The sequence below is a fragment of the Leopardus geoffroyi genome, chromosome X, assembly GCF_018350155.1.
Source record: "Leopardus geoffroyi isolate Oge1 chromosome X, O.geoffroyi_Oge1_pat1.0, whole genome shotgun sequence".
Classification (NCBI taxonomy): Eukaryota; Metazoa; Chordata; class Mammalia; order Carnivora; family Felidae; genus Leopardus; species Leopardus geoffroyi.
This window is the reverse complement of record NC_059343.1, coordinates 101727202-101753685: the sequence shown is the minus strand read 5'-3', so window position 1 is coordinate 101753685 and position 26484 is coordinate 101727202.

Below are 26484 nucleotides of genomic sequence, written 5' to 3'. Positions count from 1 at the left end.
TCCAGGTTGTCCAATTTGTTGGCATATAATTTTTCATAGTATTCCCTGATAATTGTTTGTATCTCTGAGGGATTGGTTGTAATAATTCCATTTTCATTCATGATTTTATCTATTTGGGTCATCTCCCTCTTCTTTTTGAGAAGCCTGGCTAGAGGTTTGTCAATTTTGTTTATTTTTTCAAAAAACCAACTCTTGGTTTCGTTGATCTGCTCTACAGTTTTTTTAGACTCTATATTGTTTATTTCTGCTCTGATCTTTATTATTTCTCTTCTTCTGCTGGGTTTGGGGTGTCTTTGCTGTTCTGCTTCTATTTCCTTTAGGTGTGCTGTTAGATTTTGTATTTGGGATTTTTCTTGTTTCTTGAGATAGGCCTGGATTGCAATGTATTTTCCTCTCAGGACTGCCTTCGCTGCGTCCCAGAGCGTTTGGATTGTTGTATTTTCATTTTCGTTTGTTTCCATATATTTTTAAATTTCTTCTCTAATTGCCTGGTTGACCCACTCATTTGTTAGTAGGGTGTTCTTTAACCTCCATGCTTTTGGAGGTTTTCCAGACTTTTTCCTGTGGTTGATGTCAAGCTTCATAGCATTGTGGTCTGAAAGTATGCATGGTATAATTTCAATTCTTGTAAACTTATGAAGGGCTGTTTTGTGACCCAGTATATGATCTATCTTGGAGAATGTTCCATGTGCACTCGAGAAGAAAGTATATTCTGTTGCTTTGGGATGCAGAGTTCTAAATATATCGGTCAAGTCCATCTGATCCAATGTCTCATTCAGGGCCCTTGTTTCTTTATTGACCGTGTGTCTAGATGATCTATCCATTTCTGTAAGTGGGGTGTTAAAGTCCCCTGCAATTACCACATTCTTATCAATAAGGTTGCTTATGTTTATGAGTAGTTGTTTTATATATTTGGGGGCTCCGGTATTCGGCGCATAGACATTTATAATTGTTAGCTCTTCCTGATGAATAGACCCTGTAACTATTATATAATGTTCTTCTTCATCTCTTGTTACAGCCTTTAATTTAAAGTCTAGTTTGTCTGATATAAGTATGGCTACTCCAGCTTTCTTTTGGCTTCCAGTAGCATGATAAATAGTTCTCCATCCCCTCACTCTCAATCTAAAGGTGTCCTCAGGTCTAAAATGAGTCTCTTGTAGACAGCAAATAGATGGGTCTTGTTTTTTTATCCATTCTGATACCCTATGTCTTTTGGTTGGCGCATTTAATCCATTTACATTCAGTGTTATTATAGAAAGATACGGGTTTAGAGTCATTGTGATGTCTGTATGTTTTATGCATGTAGTGTTGTCTCTGGTACTTTGTCTCACAGGGTCCCCCTTAGGATCTCTTGTAGGGCTGGTTTAGTGGTGACAAATTCCTTCAGTTTTTGTTTGTTTGGGAAGACCTTTATCTCTCCTTCTATTCTAAATGACAGACTTGCTGGATAAAGGATTCTCGGCTGCATATTTTTTCTGTCTAGCACACTGAAAATCTCGTGCCAATTCTTTCTGGCCTGCCAAGTTTCAAAAGAGAGATCAGTCACGAGTCTTATAGGTCTCCCTTTATATGTGAGGGCACGTTTACCCCTTGCTGCTTTCAGAATTTTCTCTTTATCCTTGTATTTTGCCAGTTTCACTATGATATGTCGTGCAGAAGATCGATTCAAGTTACGTCTGAAGGGAGTTCTCTGTGCCTGTTGGATTTCAATGCCTTTTTCCTTCCCCAGTTCAGGGAAGTTCTCAGCTATTATTTCTTCAAGTACCCCTTCAGCACCTTTCCCTCTCTCTTCCTCCTCTGGGATACCAATTATGCGTATATTATTTCTTTTTAGTGTATCACTTAGTTCTCTAATTTTCCCCTCATACTCCTGGATTTTTTTATCTCTCTTTTTCTCAGCTTCCTCTTTTTCCATAACTTTATCTTCTAGTTCACCTATTCTCTCCTCTGCCTCTTCAATCCGAGCTGTGGTGGTTTCCATTTTGTTTTGCATTTCATTTAAAGCGTTTTTCAGCTCCTCGTGACTGTTCCTTAGTCCCTTGATCTCTGTAGCAAGAGATTCTCTGCTGTCCTCTATACTGTTTTCAAGCCCAGCAATTAATTTTATGACTATTATTCTAAATTCACTTTCTGTTATATTATTTAAATCCTTTTTGATCAGCTCATTAGCTGTTGTTATTTCCTGGAGATTCTTCTGAGGGGAATTCTTCCGCTTGGTCATTTTGGATAGTCCCTGGCGTGGTGAGGACCTGCAGGGCACTTCCCCTGTGCTGTGGTGTATAACTGGATTTGGTGGGCGGAGTCGCAGTCAGACCTGATGTCTGCCCCCAGCCCACCGTTGGGGCCACAGTCAGACTGGTGTGTGCCTTCTCTTCCCCTCTCCTAGGGGCGGGATTCACTGTGGGGTGGCGTGGCCCGTCTGGGCTACTTGCACACTGCCAGGCTTGTGATGCTGGGGACCTGGAGTATTAGCTGGGGTGGGTAGGCAAGGTGCACAGGGGCAGGAGGGGCAGGCTTAGCTCGCTTCACCTTAGGTGATCCGGGGCCCTGTGGCAGCGGGAGGGAGTCAGATCCGCTGCTGGCGGTTTGGCTCCGCAGAAGCACAGAGTTGGGTGTTTGTGCAGTGCGAGCAGTTCCCTGGCAGGAACTGGTTCTCTTTGGGATTTTGGCTGGGGGATGGGCGGGGGAGATGGCGCTGGCAAGCGCCTTTGTTCCCCACCAAACTGAGCTCTGTCGTCCGGGGGCTCAGCAGCTCTCCCTCCCTTTGTCCTCCAGCCTTCCCGCTTTCCGAGCAGAGCTGTTAACTTATGACCTCCCAGACGCTAAGTCGCGCTTGCTGTCGGAATCCAGTCCGTCCGGCCCCTCCGCTTTTGCCCGCCAGACTCGGGGGCTCTGCCTGGCCGGCGAGCCGCCCCTCCGCCCTGGCTCCCTCCCGCCAGTCCGTGGAGCGCGCACCGCCTCGCCGCCCTTCCTACCCTCATCCGTGGGCCTCTCGTCTGCGCTTGGCTCCGGCGCCTCCGTTCTGCTAATCCTCTGGCGGTTTTCTGGGTTATTTAGGCAGGTGGAGGTGGAATCTAAGTGATCAGCAGGACGCGCGGTGAGCCCAGCGTCCTCCTACGCCGCCATCTTCCCTCTTCTCTGTTTGTTTTCTTCTAAGTGGTATTGCATTGGTAATTAAGTGACCAAGTGAATGAATGAATGGTTTTGATATCTAGTCATTGGTCCTCTTTTAAAAAGAAATGGGCTATTTTTACCTATTTTTTTTTTCAGATAAGCATTATAATCATTCTGTCACAAGTTCCAAAAAGAATTTTCTTGAAAATTTTGATTGGGATTTCCTTCTGTTTATAGACTTAATTTGGGAATCAATTGACATTCATATACTATTGAGTCTTTCCCTTCAGGAACATGGTATGCATCTCCACTTAATAAAATCTTCTTTTTGGCCCCTCATTAATTTTAAAAAGTCTTTAAATTTTTTTAAATGTTTATTTATTTTTGAGAGAGAGTGAGCATGAGCGGGGATGGGGGTGGGGGCAGAGAGAGGAGGAGACACAGAATCCAAAGCAGGCTCCAGGCTCTGAGCTGTCAGCACAGAACCCGACACAGGGCTCGAACTCACAAGCCATGAGATCTTGACCTGAGCTGAAGTCAGACGCCTAACCGACTGAGCCACCCGGGTGCCCCTAAAAAGTCTTTTAAAATAGTTATCCTTCATCATTTACAAAACGTATTGCCATTGTTAGTCTTATATTTTAAATAGTTTCTAACAGGTCATTTTGTGTTTGTATATATGGAAGATACATATTTTTAAGTAATATATTATAATTAGTCATCTTTGTTATTGATTCCAATAAATTTTCAGTTGATTTTCCAGGTAATCAGCAGTATCTATGATAAATAAAACTTTTGTTTCTTTTGCAATATTTCTCTTTATCTCATTACAATATATAGAACTTCTGGAAAGAATGTTAAATGATAGTGGTGATACTGTCTGCATTGCCTTCATCCTTACTATGATGGTAATGCTTTAGAGGTTTATGATCAGCTACATTATTTTTTTTCATGTTAAGATAATACATGCAAAGTCCTTATTTACTTTTGTTTAGGGATGGATGGTCAATTCCAATCAAATGTGTTTTTTTCCTCTTTGACCTATTGATAGGGTAAATACATTCATCACACATCAGTAAAATGGTACATTATTGATATGGAGCATATAGATTTTATTTTATTTTTTATTTTTTAAAGTTTATTTATTTATTTTGAGAGAGAGAGGGCGTGCAGGGTAGGGGCAGAGAGAGGAGAGAGAGAGAGAATCCCAAACAAGCTCTGCACTGCCAGCGTGAAGCCTGACATGGTAAGACCATGACCTAAGCTGAAACCAAGAGTTGGACACTTAACCGATTGAGCCACCCAGGTGCCCCATGAAGTATATAGACTTTTTTTTAAGTGTATTTATTTATTTTGAGAATGACAGAGAGTGTGAGTGGGGGAAGGGCAGAAAGAGAGGAAAAGAGAGAATCCTAAGCAGGCTCCATGCTGTCAGTGCAGAGCCTTACACGGGGCTCGATCTCACCAACCATGAAATCATGACCTGAGCCAAAATCAAGAGTCAGATACCTGACTGAGCCACCCAGGTGCCCATGAAGTATATAGATTTTAAACCATGAATGAATTCCTAGGAAAAGGTAAACTTGGTAATAATCACTACTCTTTTGTAACAACTTTTATTATTTTATTTATTTTTTAATGTTCATTTATTTATTTACTTATTTGAGAAAGAGACAGAGTGAGAGTGGGGGAGGGGCAGAGAGAGAGGGAGACACAGAATCTGAAGCAGGCTCCAGGCTCTGAGCCATCAGCACAGAGCCCAATGCGGGGCTTGAACTCACGAACTGTGAGATCATGACCCGAGCTGAAGTCGGAAGCTCAACAGACTGAGCCACCCAGGCGCCCCTGTAACAACTTTTAAATTCAATTAGTACCTTATTTAGTAGTTTTGCTTTTATAAAGGTAAATGAGTTTGGCTTGTCAGTTTTCTTGTGCTTTCATTTGACAATCATTTGTTGAGTGTCTATTTTATTTCAGGCACGATGCTAGGCATGGGGTGCTCTTTTTTCCACTCTTCAAGCCACAGACCTCTCCTATGTGTTGGGGAAATGTGAAAACACTACATAGCATTAGGGTTACTCTAACTTTATAAAGTGAGCTAGAATATTTTATATCCTTTTAAATGATTTGTAATACTTTAAATAGCAAAAGAATTATCTGTGCTTTGAATATGTGAAATAACATACCTGTAAAATCACCAAGTGTTTTTTCTTTAAGTAAATGTCTAACCTTCTACCAACTTTCCCTCCTGTCTTTGGCTACCATTAATTTGGAGGGTTATTCTTACGTAAAAACATGGTAGGTCATATTTTATTTGAAAATCAGCTATATTTTGACAAGTTTAATAATGCAGACCCATCTGTATGGAAGGGAGCATTGGGAACAGGGAAGAACACTCCTCTCTCCATTAATATCCTTGATATTTTTCTTTCTTTTTAAGTTTTTGTTAACATTTATAACATTTCCTATAAGAAATTTTTAAAATAAGGAAAATTTAAAAAGACTATTTGACAATTTAAATAAGGACTCAGATTAATGTTGAAGAAATCAGATATTTTCATTCATTTAACCAGATGATGAACTTTGAGAGTACTGGCTAGCAAGATGACTTTAAATATAGCTGCAATTAGATTCATCTGAGAGAAAAAACAGGAACACGAAAGAAGAGTCTGTGGAGATTATGCCATGCATTCTGATTTGATAAATAGAAATGCTGAACATTTGACATTTATTATGACTTTTCAAAGGAAAAAAAGGACCAAATAACATGCTTTTGAGAACAATAATAACTCAGGATAAAATCTGTCATTTTCAGTCTGAGGTAGGAAGACTGTCGTGGCAAAACCAACATCTTTAAGTCCTCAAAAGCCAACAAGACCGAACAACGTGTGAGGGCGGGATTGGTGTGCTTTTCTTATCTATAGTCATTCTACAGAGTCAAACGTTTGGTTTGGATCATTACATACTGATCATGGAGCAAAGGAAGGGAGTCAAAGGACTTAGTGAATTGTAATGTACCGTGTATGCATTTTCTCGTTTAAGCTAGATATCCACACCACCCTTATGAGTCAAATAGTATTATGGCTGTGTCTTTAAAATGGAAAATAAGATCTCAAAGAGGTCAAATAAGTCACTCAAGGTCATACAACTAGTAACTGATTTTGAACGTAGGGTCCCTGACTCCAGTGTCTGAACATATTAGTCTCCAGGCTTCCCTTGGCATGGAAAGTGCTCAGGGGGTAATATGAGTGGACACTGCTGATGTGGCCAGATTTCACTGGCATATTTTCTCTCCAGATTTTGGTAGCCCCAGATTCGTGTGTGGAGGGTATTTCTTCCCCTAACAGGCTAGATCTCCCCAGTAACTTCTTTCCCCTCTCCATTGGCAACTGCCACACTGGCAGAATATAGCCAGCTATAAAGTCCTAACAGCAGAAGCCAAAAGAGGACTTAGTTGGCAGAGCAGTTTTTAGGAAGTGTTGGGGCAGGGGGCAAATACATCGTTTTCAAAAATGCCACCAAAACTCTGTCCTTTGAGCAGCTGTTTAGAGCATTCACTGCTGGCCACAGTCCTCTGGAGGCCCCTGATCCAAGATGGGGGTGGGGGGCAGTTAGCAAGAGTAATTGGTGATCCATCCAATCGTTACAAAACCCACACCAGCTATTGATACTGATCAATTTGTGACTTGCTTTATAAATATGAACAGAAAAGGAAAAGCCACTAGACATATGGACAGTATCCCCAGTTTGACAGAGAGTAATTAAGCTGAACAATCAGCACATTTGGCCCCACTAAAACGGAGTTAATATAGGAAACAGGAAATAGCTTTGAGAAAATTACAATCCAGTTTCTTTCTCTTAAAAAAAATTTTTTTGGCGTTTATTTTTGAGACAGAGAGAGACAGAGCATGAATGGGGGAGGGTCAGAGAGAGAGGGAGACACAGAATCTGAAACAGGCTCCAGGCTCTGAGCGGTCAGCACAGAGCCCAACGCAGGGCTCGAACACAGACCGCGAGATCATGAACTGAGCTGAACTCGGATGCTTAACCGACTGAGCCACCCAGGCGCCCCCAATCCAGTTTCTTAATAACGTTTGAGAGGTTGTAGCATCAATAAAATAAGACCAAGCTGCCATGACAAAGAGGAACTGTGGGGGACAAAAAATGACCTTCTCTGGCCCTCCACCTATCTTCTGCTAAACTTGATCTCAGTACTTGGTTTGTATTCTTCCTAGCACTTATTAAATTTTTGTAAGCAGTTTATTTTTCAGTTTACTTTTCCTCCACCTCCTTCTCCACAGTCTACTAAAATACACTTCCATGAGAATAGTTAGAAGATTGGTTTTATTCAACTGTTTTTTTAAATCCCCATCCCGATTTTCTACTGCACAGCACTTGATGTAAAGTAAGCAATCAGAAAATACTTGCTGGATGAATTAGAATTTACAAACCCTATTAATAGTATAAAATAAAGAAAATGACTCAATAGAGGCAGCATGTAGAAGAAATGACGTTGCTGAAGCCCAAAGTACTGAATTAAAGCACCTACTTAACAACTCTCCCCATAAAATTGGGATGGGGATAAAACAGAAAAAATAGTTTTGGAAATTATGGCTTAAACTCATCAGTTTGAGGGGAGGTAGTTGATAAGGTTTAAATGATGCTATTATTGGGACGCCTGGGTGGCTCAGTTGGTTAAGCACCCGACTTCAGCTCAGGTCATGATCTCACAGCCTGTGAGTTTGAGCTCCACGTTGGACTTTGTGCCGACAGCCAGAGCCTGGAGCCTGCTTCACATACTGTGTCTCCCTCTTTCTTCCCCTCCCTGGCTCACGCTCTGTCTGTCTCTAAATAAATAAACAAATAAACAAGCAAACATTAAAAAATTAATAAAAATGATGCTATTATTGATAAAAGGATGTAGGTTAAACGTGAGTTTTTTGAAATGTAAAGGGAAACTCAGAAACCATGAAACAAAAGATTTACATTGTTGGTTGCCTAAAAATCAAACCTTCTATATGACTAAAATAAAAGTAGAACAATTGAAAACTGGGAACCATATTTATAACATGTAGGACACATTTAGAAAATGTTTTTATGAATCAGTGAGAGAATGATGGGCGACCCATACAAAAATGCATAGAAGATATAAATAGGCAGTTTACCAAAGAAAGAAATAAAAATGACCAATAAATACATGTTATAATTCTCAACTTCACACATAATCAAAGAAATAAAGGTCAAAACAATGAGATTTCACTTTTCATTTATCAGATCAGCGAAAACTAAAAAGTGAGATGAAACCCAGTGTTGGTAAAAATGTTGGGAAATGAGCAATTTGCACATTGTTGATTAGATTGTAAATTTATGCAAACTTTTGGAAAATAATTTACAGTATTTTTAACAAATTAAAGTAATTATACATTTTGATTCAACAATTTTATTTTTAGCAAAATTTTAGTAAATATTCTTGCAAATGTTAACCTAGATGTTCATTGTAGCATTTGTGTGTGCACGTGTGTGCTTGTGCCGTGTGTCACCACATAACAAAAAGTGAAAACAGCCAAAGCGTCCACTATTTGAGTACTGGTTAAATATACTGTGGTTAATTCATATGGTGAAATGCTATGTATTGTTGAAAGAATCAGGTATCTCTGAAAGTGCATGTGGGGAAGAGCTCTGAGATATGTTACTAACTGAAAAAGGCAAGCAAGGTTTGGTATTACCTCAGATAATATGTATAAATAAATATATATGTGAACATTCAGGACTTTGTATTTATAGAATAACAAGAACTTGTAGTTGACAGGTGCAGGGCTGAATGAGGGAGGCTTTCAATTCTCCTTTTGTATCTTTTCATACTCTTTGTTTTCTTTCTTTTTCACTTTTCAGAGAACAAGTGTGAGCAGGGGAGAGGAGCAGAAGGAAAGGGAAAGGGAGAGGGAGAGGGAGAGGGAGAGAGAGAATCTTAAGCAGGCTCCATGCTGAGCATGGATCTCATGGGTCCAGCATGGGGCTTGATCTCATGACTGTGAGCTCATGACTTAAGCCAAAATTGAGAGTCGGATGCTTAGCCAACTGAGCCACCCAGGTGCCCCTCATACTCTTTGATTTTCAAAACTTAGTGTATATTACTTTTGTTTATAAAAATATTCTTTTTATTTTATTTTATTTTTATTCATATATCATCTGGTTTACATATAATTGGGATCTTTAACATCACAAGTTACATTAAGTATATTTTATGAAATAAATTTATTTTTAATGAAAACAATGTTCTTTTTTAAAATTCTTATCAGATGCATCTACATAATCTTCCATATTATTTTAATGCCTGCATAATATTACACTGTATTACTCTTCTGTTATTCCTCTGTTGTTGGAGATTGAGAAGGGTAACGCCATGCCTTCACTTTAGATAACACTGTAATAAACCCATTCGTATACATAGATTTTCTTCTGAATTATATAATTACAAAAATTGCTTATGTGTTTCTTGTAAGTTATTTACTTAAATTAGTTGGATTGCAGAAAAATGTATATTTTTTCTTTGTGTTTTCTCTCTTCTAACTCTTATTTCACAGACCACCATCCTAAAAACTTTAATGTGTTTCCTTTTGCAAAGTGCTTATTTTTAATTTAGAAAAAATTAATCAGGAATACATCAATAGACACTCTTCCAAATAAGACATCCAGATGGCTAACAGACACTCATCATCAGGGAAATACAAATCAAAACCACAATGAGATACCACCTTACACCTGATAGAATAGCTAAAATTAACAACTCAGGAAACAACAGACGTTGATGAGGATGTGGAGAAAGGGAAACACTTGTGCACTGTTGGTGGGAATGCAAAATGGTGCAACCACTCTGGAAAACAGTATGAAGTTTCCTCAAAAAATTCAAAATAGAATTACCCTACAACCCAACAACTACAGTACTAGGTATTTATCCAAAGGATACAAAAATGCTGATTCAAAGGGGCACATGCACCTCAATGTTCATAGCAGCACTATCAACAATAGCCAAATGATGGAAAGAGCCCAAATGTCTATCAACTGATGAGTGAATAAAAAAGATGTGCTGTATACACACACACACACACCCACACACACACAATGGAGTATTACTTAGTGATCAAAAAGAATGAAATCTTGCCATTTGCAGCAATGTGGATGGAACTAGAGTGTATCATGCTAAGCAGAATAAGTCAGAGAAAGACAAATATCATGTGATTTCACTCATGTGGAATTTAAGAAACAAAACAGATGTCATAGGGGAAGGGAAGGAAAAATAAGAGAAAAACAGAGGGAGGCAAACCATAAGAGACTCTTAACTACAGAGAACTGAGGGTTGCTGGAGGGGAGGTGGGTGGGGGATGGGCTAAATGGGTGATGGGCATCAAGGAGGGCACTGGGTGTTATATGTAAGTGATGAATCACTAAATTCTATTCTTGAAACTAATACTACACTATATGTTAACTAGCTTGAATTTAAATAAATAACAATAAATAAATAATAAAAAAGAAAATGTCTTCATAAATAACCCATGTATTAAAAAATTGCAATGGAAAATTAAACATATTTAAAAGTGACTGATAATGGAAAATACTACAGATCAGTGTTTGTGCATCACAATAAGAAAAAGTCATGAAATCTCAATCAACATTTTAGTTGAAAATGATGTTTTAAAAACTATTCTGATGGGTTATTAAGGAGGAGGAAATTTTGAGTCTGTCTTTTAATTTTTGTTTTGTTTTCTTTTTATTTCTTTGCATTTAGAAAACATGTTACATTAAAAAATAAGACAATGTATAGGTAGAGTGGACCTATAATATGGTATTTCCAAATAATTAGTTATAAAAGCAGAACATACACGTGGTCAATTTAGCAAAGTCAGGAATACATAACAATACACGATTAGACTAGGGAATTTTAGCTTATCTCACTTGAAACTGTGAAGTTCAAGTAGACAAAAAATAATAATAGAAAGGTTTGAATAGCATTATTAGCAAGCTCAGTTTTATATAGGTACTCTTGTACTATGCACAGTATTTTAGAATAGCCATGGATACTCTACAACAATTTAACATATACTAGATCACAAAGAATAAATGGAGGGACATCCTTGCATTCCTTGGGAGGAGTTGGATGGAAGGACTGAATATTTTTTAAATGTCAATTATCCTCATGTAATTAGAAATGAATTTCCAATAACATATTTTAAAGACTTTGAGGAAATGTGAGAGGTTTATATTCTAGTTTACCTTGAAAAATAAAAGAGATAGGGTAGCTTAGTCAATTGGGGAAAAAAACTAGTTGTGGGGGAGGGGAATTGTCCTACCAGATGATAAAGCATTGTATAAAAATAAAGTAATTAAAGTGTGTGATTAGCATGAGAACAGCAAAGTAGATCAATGCAATTGAATAGGAGGTTCAGAAGCAAATGGATATCCATCTATTTATCTAATAACATACCGATCTAATACATATTAAGGCATTTCAAAAGACTATATTATTCTGTAAACGGTTTGGGGGCAATGTGTGAAAAAAATTATCTACTGACAGCTCATACAAAAGAATATTCCAGAAGGATTAAGTACTTAGATAATGGTATTAGAAGAAAATATAGGTGAATGTTTACATAATCTTGAAGGTTGGTGAGGATTTTCTATGCTTGACATCAAGGCCAGGAAAAAAAATGAAAGAAATTATTTGAAACATTAACACGCAGACACACATCTCTATGTACACATTTTTTTTTGTATCAAAGGCCAACATAATGTTGAAAGAGAAATAAATTGGAAAAGCTATTTCCAATATTTATGACAAAAAATAATATTTTTAATATATTAAAGAACTATTGCAAATTGTTAGGTAGAGCACTTCCAGTTACAAGAGATAAAACCAATCCAAATAGAAAAAAGAGGGAAAAATGAGCAGAAGAAATAAGTTCAAGCTAGTAATCGACAAAAGATATTCAGTGTCACCAATAATTGACAGTGCAGTGGTTTAAAAGGATTAGGGCAATTTATAGATGCTAAGGTGGGTGTGTATCTATGTTATACTGTTAAGAGAAAAAAGCAAATTTCCATTTATGTGAAGCTACAAATATACAAATAAATCATATTCACACAGAAAAATGTAGAAAGATATACCGTTGACTCTTGAACAATATGGGAATTAGAGACAGTGACTCTCTGTGCAGTCAAAAATGTGCATGTAACTTTTGACTCCCTGCAAACTTAACTGCTCATAGCCTACTATTGACTGGAAGCCTTACCAATAACACAAACAGTTAACACATATTTTGTACATTTCAATTATTATATACTTTATTCTTATAATAAAGTAAGCTAGAGAAAGGAAAATGTTATTAATAAAATCATAACAAAGAGAAAATGCATTTATAGTACTATACCCTGTTGATGGAAGAAAATCCACATACAAGTGGACCTACATAGTTCAAGCCTGTGTTGTTCAAGTGCCGACTGTACTGTTAACTTGCTGTGTCCAATATGGCGGCCATAAGCCATGTGCGGCTATTGAGCAACTTGTGGGCTACTCAGAATAGAGATGTACTGTAAATGTAAAGTACCTACCGGAGTTTGAAGATTCGGCACAAAAAGTAGGTAGCATATATCATTAATAATTTTAATATTTTAATTTTTATGTGTTGGAGCGATCATATTTTGGATATATTGGATTAAATTAAAAATATTATTAAAATATTATTTAATGTACTTTCCTTTTTTTGGTTGTTTTTGTTCTATTTTGTTTTGTTTTACATTTCAGTGTGGCTACTAGAAAATTTAAAATTATATATGTCCTCTCATTATATTTCTTCTGGTTGTTTCTGAGGTATTGGGATTATCAAGAAAAACTTTAACTTCTTACTTTATGCATTTATATATTGAGTGCATATTACTTTACATGCCGCTAAAATCGGTATATGTTACTTTATATCAAGAAAAAATATATATTTATTTTGGAAGGACAACTAAATGGTGTGACTGGCTTCTTTATCTTAATGGTCTAGCTCATAATACCTGCTCTCGGTCATCAGGTACTGACCAGGAAATGAATTTTCCAGCTTACTCATCAGGCTCCTCCCCAAATTCCTTTTAGCTTCTTCCTCAAATAACGTTCATACTCCAAGAAGAGAGACTTTATGAGGAGGTTTTCCAGACAAATTTGATACAGCTCTGAAAGTAATTCCCAAAGAGAAACTCCAAATGTGTGTGGAACAATGGTACAAGGTCTTCTCCAGGTGGAGCAGATATGGATCAGAGTGTGTTGACTTAGGTGAACATATGGCTGCCTGAGGACATTAGGTATATGGAGGTCAAGAGTGATTCTAAAAGAGAGCCTTTAAACATCGAGGCCAGATGTGGCCTTCTAGCTGTTACCACAGCGTGATGCCTGATGGAGAATGGAAACATAGGTGTCACATTGGGACTTGGGTGATAAGAGTACAGAAGAATCTGGGAGTGGGGTCAGGCAAAGATGTTGATGTTCAGCTTCACAGAAGACATGCTGTTAGGTATCCCAAACCAGGCAGGCCTGGGAAATCATAAAAGGCAAAGAGGAGCAAGTAAGTGAAAGCGGTTGAGGGATTTCAACTAAAGAAGGAAAGCAGGATTCAGAATCCAGGGAATTTAGGTAGACCATAAGTGTAAGTTTGAAGACTGGAAATCATGGAAGGGAGTTAGTAAAAAGATCTGGGCAACAGTAAAGTAGGTATCTAGAACTTAGGCTGAAAGTTCTAAGCGAACAAAGGTGAGCTTCTAGGTCTAGGTAACAGGTATGGGTAATAGCACTATGATTGAACCAAGTGTATACCTGATACTCCAAAACAGTCCTTAGACTCAGAGCTTGGGCATGATGTAGCTTTCAAGTAGGGGCATTTGATAGGATTAAGTGGGGGAATAAAGGGGGCAAGGAGTCAGTGGTTCTGATTTGAGAAAGGGGCTGCTGTGAGATTTTTGTATAATAGTCTGGGCAGATATTCTGGGGATGAATGTGAAGTGAGGTCAGGATCAGGCCTCAGTGTGTCATTCACCTTCAGTTCCCATTAGTTTACCTAAGTAAGGTTTTGAGGCCAAAGAATCAAGAGAAAACTCAGCCAGCATGGTTGGATTATGTTTTGGTGGTGAGGGATGGTATTTGTAATGGCGGATTATTCGGTAAGACTGTGACCAATGGAGAGATTATGGAGGCAGTATTGAAACATCTGGGCCCTCCCCAGGAGGGCATGGTGAGTGCATGCATCGGGAAGGAAAGCTTGGAGAAGGTGCTTCAAAGCTGATTAGGTCTCACAACTCACAAGTGTTGAAAACTTTGCTTCTCTTCCAATTATGGCAATATGTCTTCCCTCATTGGGAGACACTTGTACTTATTAATGGGTGAATTTTATAGTTTCTTCAAGTTAGCCAACTTAAAAGCACTCATTCTAACAGGCTGCATATTTACTTTTTTAAACTTTTATTTATTATTTATTTTTGAGAGACAGAGAGAGACAGAGCATGAGCGGGGGAGGAACAGGGAGAGAGGGAGACACAGAATCCGAAGCAGGCTCCAGGCCCTGAGCTGTCAGCACGGAGCCCTATGCGGGGCTCGAACCCACGAAACCATGAGATCGTGACCTGAGCCGAAGTCGGACGCCTAACCGACTGAGCCACCCAGGTGCCCCTAATAGGCTGCATATTTGAGGCAGATGTTATGTTTCTGTTCCAAACTGTTTTCAAAAGCATAAGCACAATTAGTAAATTATGATACATCTATAAGAGAATACTATTTAGTCCTCACAGTGATGTTGCAGAAGATGAATGTGTTTTTTGTCACTTGAAAAAAAAATCCAATAAATGCTATTAAAAACTTTTTATGGCATTTCGAAAGTGTGTTGGTTTGGCTACCAGGCGACCTGTGTTCCACAACCAGTTTAGTCACTGAATTGTTACATGATCTCAGACAAATCACACCTCCTGCTCTTCGGCTCAGTTTTGTCAACGGGGGGTTGGGCTGGATTAGTGATTTTTCAGCAATATTCTGGGAAGCCCTGTGGTTCTGTGATGATGCCTCAGGGGCTGCTCAGGGAGGGGGAGGAGGAGACTGAGTGGGTGAGGTGTAGGTCTTTCAGATTACTCATATATGTATGTGTGTGTGTGTGCATGCGTGCGTGTGTGTTTACACATATATATGTATGCATATATATGTATGTGAGTATATATGTATGTATATGAGTATACATGTATATATGTGAGAGTATATATACGAGTATATAAGTATACAATATGAGAGTATATGAATATATGTGTGAGTATATGAGTGTATATATATATATACACGTATACGGGAGAGAGAGAGAGAGGTTGAAGTTTGAAAATCACTGGGATAGATGATATCCAAAGCTCCTTCCAGCTTTGACAGATTCTGTTCTTTAGACTTTTCACAAATTCCCCGAAGCCTTATCCTGAATTGGTCTAAATTTGTGTAGGTTTATATTAAATTTGGGATAACATGCTTGGTGCCAAGAAACAGTCCCTTCTTGCCTACAAGGCTGTGTGCAGTGTTGCAGAGGCTGCAGGGCCATGCAGTCAGTAGAATGAATTAGCTTGGTTTTGTACGAAACTGGAAAGCTAATCAGCAGGGGGAGAGTTCCCTGGTGGTCAAAGGCTCTTTTGAAGCCCGGTACGATATTTCGAGGCAGTTGTAAGATGATGTCTCTAACGACCTATGGCAAGAAATCTATATATTTTCTCAAGAAGGAGAGACAAATTAATCGTTCAGTTTTAAATATTGAGCCCTGGGGTGGGACGGGGAGAGAGAGCATATCCCTTTGTGGCTTTCCTTTTTGTTTCATGTACCTTTTGCGGCTGTATGCCTTGCTGGTGTGGAAGAGGAGGAACTGAGTAATGAGGTGCTTAGTAGGAGAAAAGCAACTGCATCATCATGTTCCTTCTTAATGTCCCTCCTTATGGACAAGAAGTCTCAAGAGTGGGTGGGACGCCTGTGTTCCCAAACATAGGGAAATATGACATCACAGCTACTGATTAGAGGATTGGCTGGTAAGGTGGCATCTCAACGCAGAACTAGTTTTTTACTGTTAACCTAAGGGTTTTGTTGGGATTCAGCCTACTCGAAATGAAGAAAACAGTGAAATTGTCTCTGGAACACTCAGCTTTTCTCCAACCCTGCACCTTGTTTTTCCTACTCCTAAATCCTAGGGATCTCATAGTCACTTGCTCTCAATCAATTCTGTTGATTATAGAGCACAATTGTTTTACAAAAAATTTTTCATGTTTATTTATTTTTGAGAGAGAGACAGAGGGCAAGCCGGGGAGGGCAGAGAGAGAGGGAGACACAGAATCCGAAGCAGGCTCCAGGCTCTGAGCTGTCGGCACAGAGCCTGATGCAGGACTTGAAGTCACCGACTGCGAGATCGTGACCTGAGCTGAAGTTGGATGCTTAACCCACTGAGCCACCCAGGCGTTCCTATCGCATAATTTTTGATAAAGTCATTCTCTAAGTTACAAATGACTGATCATATAACCTGACCCCCTGCCCCCAATAGAAAAGACCACTGATACCCTTAAACCAGAGGAATAAATCCACAATGGTAGAATCTTGGCAGCATTGAATGCATGGAGTAAGTTTCTTGAGGAGGGACGCTAGCCTGGGACTCCTGTCTACTTAGTCAACAGGTTCTAAGTCCCACTCCTTGGGTAACCATCTAATCACAGGCCTGAGCCTATTCTTGTTTTTCTAAATATGCGTTATGATAATTAGGAAAAGTGTAAAAGTGTAAAGATGGGGCGTTTATTAGGCCTGGTGATGTGACAGCCTCCCAGGGGGCCTAGCTGAGGACGATTTCTGAGAAAGCAACCACTTTCCTTAGGGGCAAAGGAGTTAGGAGATAAACAAATCAACCTGTGAAAGTAATCCACAGGACCAAAGGATATCTGGTAGAGAGTTAAAAGAAAATTGCATTCAGTCTATTGCCACTGTTTTGAATGGTAGTCAAGATTTATCAGAGGTGTTTAATTTTAGCACAAAAGAGAAGAAAAGTAGTTTAAAAATAAACCAGAGATTTAGAAAAAAGGCTGGTGAGCCTAGTTTAATCTCAGGCATAAAGGCACAAATGTCCCGAGTTGGATAGATGGGAAGGGGCTGAGACAACTGGGGGCCCAGATTGAGCGTTACCATCTGTGAGTTGTTAGGTCTGATTGCTTGTCAGTGGCATTTCCAAAAGGCTCATATCAGGCTAGATGATGGGGTGGGTGGGTAGTTTACATAATGGATATGGAAAACCTATTTCACGTTCACTATTAGGGTTTAGTTACAAAATGAATCAGAACACAGTAGGATCGGTTCAGAAAGGCTTTCTACAGAAAGGAGGTATCCTTGTGAGGGATGGTCGACATACAGCATGGCAGTGTTTTCCAAAGGAAGCTACACGTCAGAATCATCTGGAGCACTTTCAAAAAATACAGATTCCTCACGTCTCCTTCAGAGGTTGTGATTCAGTGGCCTGGAGCAGAGTCTGGGAATGTGGATTTTTTAACAGGCTTCCCAGGTGATTGGGAAACACAGCCAGGGTAGCGCCTGACAGAGGGGATGAATTGCCCAAGGAAATAAGAAAACCATGGGCAGAGAAGCATGGAGAAAAGGATCATTCATTCGTTTGGCAAACGTTTCCTGAATGTGTACTAGCCGGATCCAGGAAGGGGACAGATTTGGCCCCATCCTTAAAAGGAGTTCCCAGTCTGTATCAGTGGTTTGAGGCCCTCGATGTGGATCAGAATCACCTGGGGACATTTCACCTGTAAGATGCCAGGGCCTTCTGCGAGCATTTTAATTTCAATAGGTGGGTGTGGACCCCAGTCACCAGTGGTTTTCAAAGTTGCCCAGGTGACCCTAAAGTTCAGCCAGGGTTGAGGCAGTTAGGCAAGTAGACCTATTACAATCCGGTGAGGTAAATGTTCCCAGAGTCTCTCAGAATCTGAGAGAGACCTAAGCTTCTTCCATGTTTTGAGGCACCTCATTATTAAAGAGATGAAGAAATGCCAAAAAATAAAAATGCTGTATTTAAATTTAACAACTGGATCCTTTTTACATACACAAAGAATACAATGTCATATAATTGTGGCATTCGTAAGATAATTACACAGAATTGAGAAACTTATTTCACAGTGCTCTACAGGCAGTGTAGTCTGGTAGTTGGATACTATTTAAAGTTGTGTGAAGAATTCTGTCTTCTCCAATCCTCCACTATATCTCTGGGACTATGTATTGTCTCAATGGAGGCCCCTCCGGGCGCCGTGAGCACTGAAGGACCTCTGACCCAGTTTGTGAGGGTCAGGAAGGGTTTCTCAGAATTGGTGCTGAATTCTCTTTCCGTGTGTGTGTTTAGTTGTTACATGGCTACGAAACTGTTCTATTGTCGAATTATAATGGGTAGACTTTTACAAGACTACTTTGCAGTGTGAGGGAGGAAGCCACTGCGTGGGTCATCACACAGAATTCTCCTGAGGTGAAATGGTGATGCCAAAGGGAGGCAGGAAGGCTAGATCCATTTGGGCTCAGGGGGGCCAGTCTGTATAGCCTTCCCTGTCAGCTTGGAGTTAGATCATGGCCCTCAGGCTGGAACCCAGAGAAGGATTGTGTGTGGGTGAGGCAGGTTTGGAAAAAGTTTAGTTTGTGAGTTTTTCTTTTTCTTTTCTTTTCTTTTCTTTTCTTTTCTTTTCTTTTCTTTTCTTCTCTTTTCTTTTCTTTTCTTTTCGTTTCTTTTCTCTTTTCTTTCTTCTTCTTCTTCTTCTTCTTCTTCTTCTTCTTTTTCTTTTAGCTTTGCATTTAATTCTTAAATGAGGTGACACACTCCCCACCCCCACCCCCCCCCCCCCCCGAGGGACCAGGATTGGTTCGGAAAGGGAAGAAAAGGAAGGAAAAACCTTGAGGAAGGAACAAAAAACTTAGTAGAAATGGTTGGGAATCTACAAGAACAATTATCCATTACCCCTTAGAGATTTTCTTCCAGAATGCATCCTCTGCTTGCTGGAGAATATTTTGCTTATTTTTGGGTACAGATCCTTAAAAGAAGGCAAAGCAGTTGGTTTGCCTGGAGCAGAGAGTCTGTTTTGGGAAAATGACAAGACATGAGGCTGAGGGCAGCTGAGGCCCTTGTCGGAGCACCACGCTCTCAGTGTTGGAGAGTTGGCCTCTGACACGATGGATGGACGCTGTAGTGATCCTATGTAAGCCCAAAACACTGGAATGCTTGAAGATCATCAGGCCTTGCCTACAGCCAAGGGTGTTTACCCCCACCCTGAACTTTCAACCTAACAGGCAAGGCCTAGAATGACTTATGCTGCCCTGCATACCTAGACCCAGCCTATTTGGCACGAGTCCTGGGCACACACAGGTCCACTGAATTGCAGCTTCTTTCCTCACCGCGCTTGCAATCCCCCACTGGATTTTTCCATCAGTTTTCTATTTAGTGCTATGGTCCCTTGCTGGGACTGGAGCCTTGCCCTGATTTTCAGCCTACTTTCCCGGGCCCCAGACTTTCTCTCTGGTTCTTTCCATCTCTTCCCCTGAACTTAGTTTCCTCATCTATAAAACAGGATTATGTAAAATAGTGATAACAAGAACATATTTTATATAGGCTTTTTACGATGATTAAAATAAATATAAAGTGCTGGCGTGGAGTAGCTATAGAACATCTGGTGGGTGCTTTCATTGTTATTATAATTATTAATACTGCTTAAATTTGTACTTTTCGCTCCCAGTCACTTAATGGGGTCTTGGTTCCTGATACAGTGGTCACGTAGTCCTAAAATGACACCTTTGGTGCCTATTCTTGTCATTCCCCGCCCATGGGCCACTGGGAGATGGATATCGGACCACACAAACCCTGAATTGGTTATGCTCCTTTGGATATTATTTATAAGATTACTTGTATTAGCTTCCTATTGCTGCTATGCTAAATACCATCAACTTCATGGCTAAAAACCGTACAGAGTTATTGTACAGTTTTGGAGGTCAGAAGTTCACAATGGGTCTCACTGGGCTAAAACCAACATGTCAGGCTATATTCCCTTTGCAGGCTCTAGGGGGGCACCGAGTGCCTTGCCTCTTCCAGTTTCTTGAGGTTGCCTGCATTTCTTGGTTCATGAGCACCTTCTCTGACTCCGACTCTCCTGCTTCCTCTTTCACTTATAGGGATGCTTGTGATTACATTGGGTCCACGCAGATAATTCAAGATAATTTCCTTTTAACACGTGAGGTAACATATTCGGAGGTTCTGGGTATTAGGACCTGGAAGTCTTTGGAGGGCCATTATTTTGTTTATCATACTTCCTCAATCAAAATCCATACCCCAGTGGCTGAGTCAGAAGGAAATGGAAAGCCAGATCCATGTGTAAAGGTGTTTTGGAATCTTGGCTTTCTCTTGGAGAAATCTTTAATACTGTCATTTGCAGCTTGAAGCAAAAGGGATCATCTGCTTAGCTGGCCTGGTGTTTACATGATATTCATTCTCCCCTCCAGGCCTTCGCTCATACCTTGAATTCACTACGTGTTCCTTCCTGAAAATTCAGATTCTTCCTATCCTTCATGTTTTAGCTCCAGGCCCAGCTTCTATGTGGAGTCTTCCCTTAATTATTTTTTATAGTAACCATCAACCCTGTATGTCTTCTTACCTGACATTTTACTTCTTCTCTCTGCTGCCTACTTTGGTGGGGGGTACATGGAAAATAGATTGGCATTACCCAGAAAGTGGGCATTTCAACTGTCATTTCAGAGTAAGGAAGAAAAAGAGTAGGAGACTATTTTGCCTCTGAGTCCCTAAACATCTTGGACAGCAGAGAAGCCGCCAAATCTAGTCCATTGCTTCAAATCTGATAATCCTTTGAGGCTGAGCATTTGCTCTCGGTTACTATAACTACGGGTTTGTAGGCGAACATTAGAACATAAAAAGACGTGAGTCTTTCGGCTAGTTTAATGAAATCTGGAAATGAAATCTCCCTGAAAGATAGTCCTTAGGTCTAATCATGTCAACTGGTTACAATAATTGTGCCAGCCTGTGCCTAGGGGGTCTCCTTTCAGGATGGGCCTCAAAACAACTGGGAAATTTGTTAGAAAGCATGTGTCAAAACAGTTGCTTAACTAAACTAACAAGTTAAGTTCAGAGTTCAGTCAAAGGAGCCTGGAAATACCACCTTCTAAATTAATGATTTCCTGATAAATGTCTGATAAATAATCATCAAAGTATATAAGAGTATATCTTTAAAAAAAAAAGGATGGGATTTTTTGTTGATTCATCTGCCAGAAATCTCCTGGAGACATGTCAAGTATTTACAAGCATTTCTGAACAGGCTGTCGGTAAACCAAAGCATGCCAGCCCCACAGGGCAAACATCTAAGACCAGTGGTGGAAACGGCAAACATCTGGATTGAGATGGAAAAAAAAATTCAGGAAGCATCCAAACCTTCTAAATGCCACCATTTTTTGAGTATCTATCTAAATAATTGCTTGGCTTTTCTACTTTTCTTCTGGATGTCCCTTGGCTTAAGAGATACAGTTTCGGTATCAAAATAGGTGTTGGGCTGCATGGGCCTGGCCATTTGCTGGTGATATCGATTACTTCTAAACGTCCGACTTTTGGGGCTCCAACAAGGCAAAGTAAAACCCATTCCAACAGGGATGAAATATAACAATGGGAGTTAAATTAATGCATGGAAGAGACTGATTAAAAAGATATGCTGAGGCATATGCTTCATTGATTCTGTTTCTAATTCTTTGTGTACAAGTTTTAGCGGTAAACAATTTTTTACAGAGCTTAATGTATTGGCGTTAAAAAAATTCTCTTCTTGGCCAGTTGCCACTTGAGTAGCACTCAGTGTGCATCATAGGTAATATTTCCATTTGAGAATATTAATATTTTATGAAAGAAGGTTTTGGATCAAGGCACACTATCATCTTTGTGGTCTTTTGGATTGAATTATCACTTATATTTATGCTCTCTTCTTCACTTTTCTTGGAATTGTTAAGTCTTAGGTTGTATCCACATATCACCAAAAGTATTTAAAAGTGAGAAATCTAGTCTCTAAAGTGGGATTTATTTTGGTTGGTGTGTTGAAACAAATACACCAGAAAGCAGCCAAATCAGATGGAACAATTAGGCGTTCGTTGTGAACATAAAAAACACAGAGAAAGACACGCCAATTTTACTGTCCTCAAAAGATAGCTCAGATATGCTCCTGTCTCTCCCACTCTGCTGCTGCCCGCTTCCCCCACCCCGGCTTTGAAACCTCTTTTAAGTGGACCAGTGTAATAGTCTTCTGTTAGCTCTCTTAGTTTCCTCTCTTGCTCAGCGCGAGGCAAATGCAGGCTGGCGCTAAATACTGTGGAACCAGGGATCAGTGCAAGGTCCAAGAGGCCTAATTTTTAAGTTCAAGTGGCTGACTGAAAGTCCAGGAACTCTATGGGACACCTGCAGCAGCCAAGCTCAAAGGATTGCTGTACAGCCTTCTCAGGAACCTGTCCAGGTGGCTGCCAGGAGAGATCTAAGGTCATAGTTGTCGTGACTGCTTTCTGAAGGTGTCTGTAATCCTTTATGCCACAGCAGCTATACCTCATGGCTTGACTCCCATCCCTCCTGGCTAACCCCTCCGGGTTTAGAGAGCTCTTGCTGGTTTTCTGATAGGGTTTCCTTCATTATCAGTCTTGTAAGTGAGCTAAGGCTTAATAAAAACACTTAGCACGGGGCCTGGCATAGGGTAAGCCGTCAGTAAATATTATCCATAAGATATTATAATACGAACATAATATATACACGAAATGGTATAAATGTTATCTATAACATGAACATAATATACATATGTAAATGATACAAGTGTTATCTATAGGAAGGTTATATATTCCCTCCTCTGGCTACATAAAAAGTCGAGAGGGGCATGTGAATGCTCTGGGGCTAGGTCATCTGTCATCATCACTGTTGTCACCCTCTCAGGGCTGATCAGAGAGCCCAAGACTGGCTGTATTTTCCTTAGAGGAGAGTGTAGCGAGAAAATTCTGGAAATCTGAAGTTTGTATTTATAGAGTCCTGGTTAATCAAAGTTCTAGTGGCTGTCTCTGAAAGCACTGAAAAAAAAAAAAATCTAGTACCCATCTTGTCTCTTGGGAAGAGTTTGGTTCATATTTCGTGTAGAAATTTCAATATTTTTTTCTCCCCTAAAGCATCCTTATGAAGTATATCTCCAGTTCTCTCCTGCTTAGATTATCAAGAGGAGTTGAACTGTATTGTATTTGAGAATGTTTCCAAAGGTTAACTGTTCTTACCTGCGGTATCAGCATAGGCTTCTTGAAAAGAGGTTTTGTTTTTTGTTTGTTTGTTTACTTTTGCTAAATGAAACTCCTTTTCTGGAGTGAAGGGCATTTGTTAAGGATTCTGATTTGTTTTTATTCTTTTCTGAGTTTGGTGAGTATATTAGTAATTGCTTTACAGTGACGTTATAACCAATCACTTAGGGCCTGGACAAAGAGAGGGCAATGAAAAAGGGAAAGGAGAGAATGTTTTCTAAGGCTTTATTTAGAGGTGATTTTGCTCCAAGCAATGGTTGCAGGAGTCTCAGCTTTTCTGCCCTTGTGGCTATTGCACAATGATTTCAATTTTAAAGTAGAACCACAAAATATTAGAGCCATCTCTCTCATTTTACAGATGGAAAACCCTAGACCCAGAGAGGTGAAGTTGCTTGGTCATGGGCACACAGCAAGTGAAATTCCAGAGATTCACAGAGTCTCACTTTGAAGGGAATTTAGAAGTTATGTAGGTTGACTTCCAACCCATGGCAGATGTCCCCTCCATACTGTTATTGCATATTGCTTTTTCTTGTACATCCTGCTGACTGCTTTGTTCACTGGAATATGCAACCCTAAAAAGGAATGTGGATTCTTACTTTAAGGTAGGTAGAACAACATCAAATAATTGGTTCCAGTCAATTGGAGCCAACATTAGGCTAGTACACCGTAATACGCCATAATAACACAATCAGCCAAACAGGAATAATTTCTCCAACAACTTTCTGGGTCCGTGCTGCTCATCTATTATGGGTTGAAGGCTGTTTTGTTTCACTTTGTACTGGTTTTACTAAATTGACTTTTTATAAGAATCAGATGGCCCAAATCAGCTGTTGAAATAGCCCCAGGATTATTTATTTGTTTTTTCTTTTTTTGGCCTGGCTGAGGTTTCCTTTGGTAATCCAACAAACATACTTCATTATGGAATAAAGAATAATGGTACTTAGATAATATTGATAGCTACCACTTATGGAAGATTTTCAATGTACCAGGCATTGTGATAACAGGTGCCTTCCATGTTTCCTCATTCTTCCTAATACCCTCCAGGAGGTAGGTTTTACTAAATCCATTTTGTAGCTAAGTGGAAGCTCAGTGATGTTGAATAACTTGCTTAATGGAAAGCAGTTAGCAGTGGAATGGCGATTTGATTCCAGGGCCACCTGATGCCAAAGCCCATGTATTCCACCACATTGCCCTGCGGAAAACATAGTTAAGAAATTTAGAAAATGAATGAAATAATAATTACTGTAAAGTGCCAGTCACAGAAGATAGAACTCATGGAGAGCCTCACAGTTACCAAACACTTTGCCCTTATTATCTCATGTATTATCCTAGCAGCTCTATGAGGTAGGCATTGGGATTATCCCCATTTTTACATGAGGAGACTGGGCAAGTTATGTCACCTTTTCTGAACCTCAGACTGTGCACACATAAGTGGCAGAGAGGGCAGTGGAAGAGTGGGGATTTAAATCCCTCATCTTCAAAGCCTCTGCTCTTTCCACTTTCCTGAACAGTATTACCAAGAACTGACATTTAAGTAGGGCAGCTGTAAATACGATGCTGTTTCCAAAGCATGAGGGAGGCTCACTATCTGAGCATCCTATTGTGCGTTTGTTTGAAAAACAGTAAAATCTCTTTTTTGGGGGGTTTCTTTTTTTTAGACTGTTTTTGGGGAAGCAAATAACCACTCACTTTTAAATTGGTCTTTGGGATGAATTGGAATGTTTTGTATATTGCCTTAGCTTAATCAGGGCACGTCTATGGTATCAAATGGTTCCTCATTTGATGTTAGCGGTCATTGAATCTCTAATAGGAAACTAAAACCGCTAAACACTATTACTTCTGTGGTTTGTCTCAGTTGCATTGTACATCAAATGGTGGGTAATGGGGCTCGATTTGGCCAAAGATTGAAACCCAATTAGCAGAGCCAGATGAATGTTGTAGTATCTGAGTATAAAATAATCAAGTCTTGCAGGAGTGTTGGCTTCGCTTCTATTATAAAGGCAGGTTCCACAGCCTTCTGTGTAGAAGGTGTGACGACAGCACCTGACTGCTCATTATTATTAGAAGGAGCAAATTGTTTTTAAATTTTGATCCATCTCCTGGCCACTGATAATGTAGAGGGGAAAATGAAAGTTCTGAATCACTTCTGGTGCATTGGAGAAAAAAGCAAATGCACAGAATTCTTGCTTGGGTTTCTTTTGCTAATTGTGGAATGACTGCAAGTTTGATTTTGTCATTCTGGTCCAGCCTGGGGGCCGTGTATGGGTGGTTTGACTTGTCCCAGTGACACTAGTATTCACTTAATTAATTAATTAATTAAACAAATGAACTTAAAAATCCACTGTTTATTCGAGGGGTGTTTATTGGGCACCTGATGTATGCTAGCCATTCTTCTGGGCTCTAACAGCTACAACAGTGAACAGAACATATGTGACCTAAGAGGGACAGAACACAAAATCTAAGGTTCAAGGAAGGCTTCCTGGATGAGATCAGTTATATGAGAAAATTTGAAAGTAAGTGAAAATTAGCTAAGTAAATTGGTAGAGTAGGGAAATAGGTGCAGAGAGGCAGGGAGGGGAGAAGCATGGAAAATAGCTCAATAGAACTAGGGCATAGAGTGCAGTGAGGGGAGTGATAACACACATGATGAAAGAAATAAGCAGGGGCAGATCATAAAGCACCTTGTAAACTATGTCCACAAATTTGAACTTTGCCCTAAGGGAAATGGGAAACCACTGAAGAATTTTAAGCATTTGGTCTGGAACTATCACCTGATGGTTTTGGAGAGTTATTGTGGAATCTGGGGTAACTTTGTGCCTCGAGAGAAGATACTGCATTTACCATTTGTTCCCGTGTCCCTTGTCTATGCCAGATCTCATTGTCTTTCCTGCAACTGAAGGAATGTCTGGTTGCAAAGACTATCATAATTATGCTATACAGAGGTACCATACGGTACCGTTTTTGCTGTAGACATCATTGGTGTACTGGTTTTAGTATCCTAATCT